We start from the raw sequence: 7,500 nt of genomic DNA, 5'->3' as shown, positions 1-7,500 counted from the left end.
TTTAACATTAGTTTTAGGCTTCAACTACACATATTAATTAGCTTAAGTTCAATTTGACCCATTTGGCACTTTCAAAGTCAACCTACCCATTTTTGGGTCAACCACTAACCCTTTTACACCCATTTACATAAATCATGGTGTTCTAACCCTCTTACTAGCTAATTAGGGTTCTCTAACATCAATTAACACTTCCAAAACCCTAGTTAACTCAATATTGAGTCTATATGACCCAAATTACCCAAGAATACCCAAAATTAACCAAAAGTGGGTTTTATGTTCACCTTTGACTCAAACCCTAGCCCTAAATCAAATTAAACAAAGGAATTAAGATTAGAGCATACCACAACTACCAAAACGAAGATAATGACGAGATGAACAACTTTAGGACTTGCGATAAAACCCGAAACGAACTCCTTCACCTTCACAATGAGCTTTCTCTCTCAAGGTTTTACCTCTCTCTCTAAAATTGATTTGGGGAAGATAAGGTTGGTAAAAGTGGAGTTATGGCTCTACCAAAACTGCTCTCCAAGCCTTTAATCCGGCCCCAAGGTGAATTTACCAAAATACCCACAAAATATCTAATTTAAAAGAAAGGGATCTGTCACAGACATTTGGCGCGGCGCGCCACAAGGCCGCGCGGCGCGCAACCCTGCCAGTCCAGCTCCTTTTGTATTTTAAATACACGCAACAGAACCTCGTTTCAAGTACCGTACATTACACTTATATACACTTATGTACACTATAAATAATCGGGTCTTACAACTCTTCCCCACTTATTCGGATTGCGACCTCGCAATCCATGCCGCATGACAAGCGGGAAGATAAACCAACACAAACTCTTCAGGTTCCCAAGTGAACTCGGAACCCTTATTCCGCCGCCATTGAACTTTAAAAGTCCTAACCTCCTTATGCCTCAACCTCTTGACCTTCTCATCAAGTATTGCAATTGGCTCTTCAACATACTCCAACTTATTGTTTAGCTCAATTTCATCTAAAGGCATCCATGAAGAATCATCCGCAAGGCACTTACGGAGGTGAGAAACATGAAACGTGTTATGGATCCCCGTAAGCTCTTCGGGCAATTCCAATCGATATGCAACTTCACCAACACGAGCTAAAACTTTAAACGGTCCAATAAACCGAGGACCTAACTTTCCCCGTTTTCGAAATCGAATAATACCCTTCCATGGCGAAACCTTAAGCATAACCATGTCGCCCTCTTGGAATTCGATCGTTCGTCTACGTTTATCGGCATACGACTTTTGCCTATCTTGAGCCTTTTTCAAATGCTCCCGGATAATATCAATCTTGTTATTCGTCTCTAGAACCAAATCGGTACTCCCGATTTCCCTTTGTCCCACTTCTCCCCAACAAATGGGAGTTCGACATCTTCGACCATAAAGCATCTCGTACGGTGGCATCCCGATACTAGTATGAAAACTATTATTGTACGAAAATTCCACCAAAGGTAGATGCTCATCCCAACTACCACCGAAATCGATAATGCACGCCCGTAACATATCTTCCAAAGTTTGGTTCGTACGTTCGGTTTGACCGTCCGTTTGAGGATGATACGCCGTGCTCAACTTTAATTGTGTACCCATATCTTCGTGAAACTTTTCCCAAAATCGAGATGTAAAACGGGTATCTCGATCCGAAATAATAGATATAGGAACGCCATGTCGCGAGACCACTTCCTTGATAAACAACTTAGCCAAGGCCTCCGACGATATTGCTTCTTTAATGGGAAGAAACAAAGCACTTTTCGTCAACCGATCCACTATAACCCAAATCGAATCATATTGAGTTCTCGCCGTCTTAGGTAATTTAGTGATGAAGTCCATGGTAATGTGCTCCCATTTCCATTTCGGGATCTCTAACGGTTGCAACTTACCATACGGCTTTTGATGTTCGGCTTTAACTTGCAAACAAGTAACACATCGTTCAACGTATTTTACAACATCACGTTTCATGCCCGGCCACCAATAATCTTTCTTCAAGTCATGATACATTTTCGTCGCGCCCGGATGAATGGAATATTTCGACTTATGTGCTTCATCGAGTAGCACCCGTCGGTAATCACCCGTCTTAGGCACCCACACCCTTCCTTGAAAGGACAACAAACCCCGCGGACCCATAGTAATAAACTCCGATTGGCCCACAATTCGTTCCGTGCGCTTATCGTGAACATAAGCCTCTATTTGGTCTTCAACCATCTTTTCAAGAAAGTCGTTAGTGATAATCAAACGTAACGATGTTATACGTATCGCCGGATGTTGAGTCTTTCGACTTAACGCATCCGCGACCACATTCGCCTTACCCGGATGGTAAAGTATCTCACAATCATAATCTTTCACCACATCCATCCATCTACGTTGACGATAATTCAAATCCCTTTGAGTAAAAAGGTGTTTCAAATTCTTATGATCCGAATATATCGTACACTTGACACCATACAAGTAGTGGCGCCAAATTTTCAACGCATGCACAACCGCCGCCATTTCAAGATCATGAGTCGGGTACCTCGTTTCGTGTTCCTTTAATTGTCGAGAGGCATAAGCAATGACTTTACCCCTTTGCATAAGAACGCACCCGAGCCCATTTAAGGAAGCATCACAATAAACCACCATGTCTTCGACGCCTTCCGGTAACACTAACACCGGAGTTTGACACAACTTCTCTTTCAATAATTGAAAAGCAATTTCTTGCTCGTTTTCCCAATTGAACTTAGCACTCTTCCTCGTCAACTTTGTTAATGGAGAAGCAATCTTAGAAAAGTCTTGGATAAACCGACGATAATAACCGGCCAATCCGAGAAAACTCCGGATTTCCGTAGGCGTAGTCGGTCGTCCCCAACTCTTCACCGTCTCAATCTTCCCCGGATCCACTTGGATACCGCCTTCGTTCACAATGTGGCCAAGAAATTGGACCTCTCTTAGCCAAAATTCACATTTAGAGAATTTTGCATACAACTTCTCCTTTCTTAATGTCTTCAAAACTTCGCGCAAGTGACGTGCATGTTCGTGCATACTTTTCGAGTAGACTAGTATGTCGTCAATGAACACAATAACCGACTTGTCCAACATAGGTTGGCACACCCGGTTCATAAGATCCATGAATGCCGCCGGTGCATTCGTAAGACCAAAAGGCATAACCACAAACTCATAATGCCCATAACGCGTTCGGAAAGCCGTTTTCTCAATGTCTTCCTCACGGACCCGCATTTGATGATAGCCGGACCGTAGATCGATCTTGGAGAAATACGTCGCGCCTTGAAGTTGATCAAACAAATCGTCAATCCTAGGTAACGGATAACGATTCTTGATCGTCACTTTATTTAGCTCACGGTAATCGATGCACATGCGCATACTACCGTCTTTCTTTTTCACGAATAAGACCGGAGCGCCCCACGGCGAAGCACTCGGTCGGATAAAACCCTTCTCTAGCAACTCTTGAATTTGATTCAATAGCTCTTGCATTTCCGTTGGTGCTAAACGATAAGGAGTTTTAGCAATGGGAGTAGCCCCCGGAACCAACTCAATGCGAAACTCGACTTGTCTTTCCGCCGGAACACCCGGTAACTCATCCGGAAAAACGTCTTCAAACTCATTAACTACCGGAATTTCACGAATAGGTGGTGGCTCATTACGAGTATCAACAACATAAGCAAGGAAAGCCATGCCACCGGTAACAACGGAACGACGTGCCCGTGCAAAAGTGCATATCGGCACCGGTCTTCTTCTCTTATCGCCATGAATAATCATTTCTCCCCCACTTGGGGTCTTCACACGAATACACTTGTCATGGCATGCAATATTGGCTCTATAACGATCGAGCCAATCCATACCAACAACGATATCAAAGTCGCCCAAGGTCATTGGAATAAGATCAATTTTAAAAGTTTCGGCACCAAAAACAACATCACAATTTTTACACACATCAACCACTAGCACCGTCTTGCCGTCCGCTATTTCGACTTCTACCGGACGACTTAACTTAGCTAGCGGACTATCAAGTTTAGGCACAAATGTAGGAGACACAAACGACAAATTTGCACCGCTATCAAAAAGAATCCTTGCCGGATTAGAATTAACCATGAAAGTACCTGAAACAACTTCGTTGGATTGTTTGGCTTCATCGTTCGTCATCAAGTAGTTTCGCCCTCTAGCCGACCCCGCCGCCTTCTCAATCTTCTTAACATGATCATTATTCAACTCGGGGCATTCCGGCCTCTTGTGCCCCACTTTACCGCAATTAAAACACGTAACCGTCTTGACCGTGCATTCACGGGCGTAATGACCCGACTTCCCACAATTAAAACAAGTGGGCGCAAAAGTACCCGTGCCACCTTTCTTCACACTATTAACGCTCTCGGTGCCTTTCCTAGACTTCTTGTTTGAAAAATTCGAATAGCTCGAACCTTCAAACTTCCTTTTCGAGAAAACAAAATCACTCTTCCTAGGCACCTCCGGCTCAAAACCCCGAGCCAACTCAAACAATTCATCGAAAGTCTTAGCCATACCCCGGCTAATCTTGCTCTTGTAGTCGGCATTCAAAGTACGATAAAAATCTTTCATAAGCTTATGATCATCACCCACATACTCCGGGCAAAAACGAGTCTTTGCCAAGAATGTAGACTTGAGGGTAACTAAATCCATGGAACCTTGTTGCAAATGATGCAACTCGTCCCGAATTCGATCAAGATCGGATGAAGTTCGGTATTCCTTGAAAAACTCTTTCTTGAACTCCTCCCACGTCAAGCCCATGCATTGCTCCTCGCCATACAAATTGATTTTATCATCCCACCACAACTTGCCTTCTTCACGTAACATGCTAGACCCAAACCTCGCCTTCTTCTCGGGAGGACACTCCGCGGTACGGAAGGCCCCCTCGATGTCCGAAATCCAACAAGTACTTTTCAACGGATCCCTCACCCCATTAAACGTCGGAGGTTGAGTATCCTTAAAATTTTTGTAGTGGAAGTCTCTCTTTCCATCACCCCCTTCACCTCGAGGATAAACGTTTCTAGCATCAAGGGCCTCTTCAATAGTGGCCTTCAATCGTTCATTTATCATTTCGGTCACTTGCCCATCGACCGACTCTTGGAAGACCCTTCGGACATCCGCAAGAAAATCCGATTTCAACTTCTTAAAGACGGCCTCGACCTTGGTCGAGAACTCGGCGTCTTCACTTGTACTCCCGTTTTCATGATCAGGACCGTTTCTCGTCTTCATTCTATAAAACGAATTAGGTTAAACTATGAAACGAAAGGACAATTATACCCAATTACATACGTATACACCACACTACCCCATCTTGCTCAACAATCGTCGTACATTGCTTGTTTGACCCGATTTGCACCCGTAGTAATGGTAGCTAGTCATTACCACGCAAGCACGTCGCGCTAACTCGCTAGTACAACGTCCATTTCGCTTGATGATTGCTAAACACAACACAAACAAATAGCGCATGATTAGTTCACATAAACCTATGCACTAATCATACCGATCCGACCCAAAGTCCTACAAGTCCCGCATAAACACGCACACAAAGTCTAAGTCTAGGCGCCTATCTCAAGTCACCTAAATCCCTTAGACCATGCTCTGATACCACTTGTAACAACCCAAACCATAACCGACCAAACACGACGAGATTTCAAACAAAAAAAAAAAAAATTTCTGGTGCAGGCCATCTGCGCGGCGCGCCAGATGGCCGCGCGGCGCGCCAAATCGCCTGGACAGCCCGCTGTCCCCGGAAGTCTATTTAACGAAAATGTTTGACTAGTTCCCGACATTTTTAGCCAAAACGCTTTTAACCATACATTCATATATGTAAAACTAGCACATAACTAAGGTTTGAGCGAGTTTTACAAAGTGGGGCCCACACGTGCCCAAAACGCCACTAAGTTTAAAATACAATGTTTAATACAAATTAGAGTTTCGACCACGAAAAGTTTATTTGCCAAACGATACAACGAGCATGGTGTTTGGGGTTAAACTACCCAAGTCTCGGTCAAACTCCAAAATCATCACATCCCAAAAGCGTCACTAAACAAGACGGGATCTCTAATCCAACCGGATGCCCTTACCCTTGTCCACACCGGAACCTATAAAAATAGTAAACAACGAGAGGGTAAGCAAAGCTTAGTGAGAAAAACATATATATACATGCATATACAACTTACCCACACGCATCCACGATATCAAATAACACATAACAAATCTCGATAAGCAAGCTAGTATCACCAAACGTATCACTAGCAATAATCATAGCATAAATACTCATAACAATAATCAAATGCTAGTATGAACAACAATAAATCATGGTTAACCAATCTCTTCGCTAGGGAACGACTTCGCGAAACAAGTCATCGATGTTCATAACATTCGTTAGCTTCCAAAAACGGCTATGGCATGCTAACCCCCCGAGGTGTTCCAAAAACGGCTATGGCATCACCCCTCAAGTGTTCCAAAAACGGCTATGGCATCACTTGCTCAATGTGAGTAGAACACGGCTATTACTCACGCTTTCGTACACCAACACGGCTATGTGTACGGGTAACTCAAATAACAACGTGGGAGTAAAACACGGCTATTACTCGCCACTAAATGCACAAACACGGCTATGTGCCTTAGTACAAAACATGGACTAATACGGCTAAGTCCCACAACCTTGGTCACAAAACGGCTATGTGACACCATCAACACGGTACATAAATCATATACATACATATATAGATATTCCACTCACCTCAAAACCTCTTGTCGAAAGATAACCGAGCTTGAACACTTCAATGTAACGCACCTATTACATTTATCACAATATCAAAATCATAACTCAAGTTGGTCAACACTCTAAAGCTCACTCCTAGAGCCAATTTGACCTATGGTGCAAATCCGACCCATTTGCACCCTTAACCCTAAAATCGGGTTAACTCATCACAAAACCCTATCATTAACCAAAGTAGGTTCTTTACACATTTTAACATTAGTTTTAGGCTTCAACTACACATATTAATTAGCTTAAGTTCAATTTGACCCATTTGGCACTTTCAAAGTCAACCTACCCATTTTTGGGTCAACCACTAACCCTTTTACACCCATTTACATAAATCATGGTGTTCTAACCCTCTTACTAGCTAATTAGGGTTCTCTAACATCAATTAACACTTCCAAAACCCTAGTTAACTCAATATTGAGTCTATATGACCCAAATTACCCAAGAATACCCAAAATTAACCAAAAGTGGGTTTTATGTTCACCTTTGACTCAAACCCTAGCCCTAAATCAAATTAAACAAAGGAATTAAGATTAGAGCATACCACAACTACCAAAACGAAGATAATGACGAGATGAACAACTTTAGGACTTGCGATAAAACCCGAAACGAACTCCTTCACCTTCACAATGAGCTTTCTCTCTCAAGGTTTTACCTCTCTCTCTAAAATTGATTTGGGGAAGATAAGGTTGGTAAAAGTGGAGTTATGGCTCTACCAAAACT

This window comes from Rutidosis leptorrhynchoides, chromosome 11 (assembly GCF_046630445.1).
Source record: "Rutidosis leptorrhynchoides isolate AG116_Rl617_1_P2 chromosome 11, CSIRO_AGI_Rlap_v1, whole genome shotgun sequence".
NCBI lineage: Eukaryota > Viridiplantae > Streptophyta > Magnoliopsida > Asterales > Asteraceae > Rutidosis > Rutidosis leptorrhynchoides.
The sequence above is the reverse complement of the archived record's forward strand: the minus strand, read 5'-3'. Positions refer to the sequence as shown.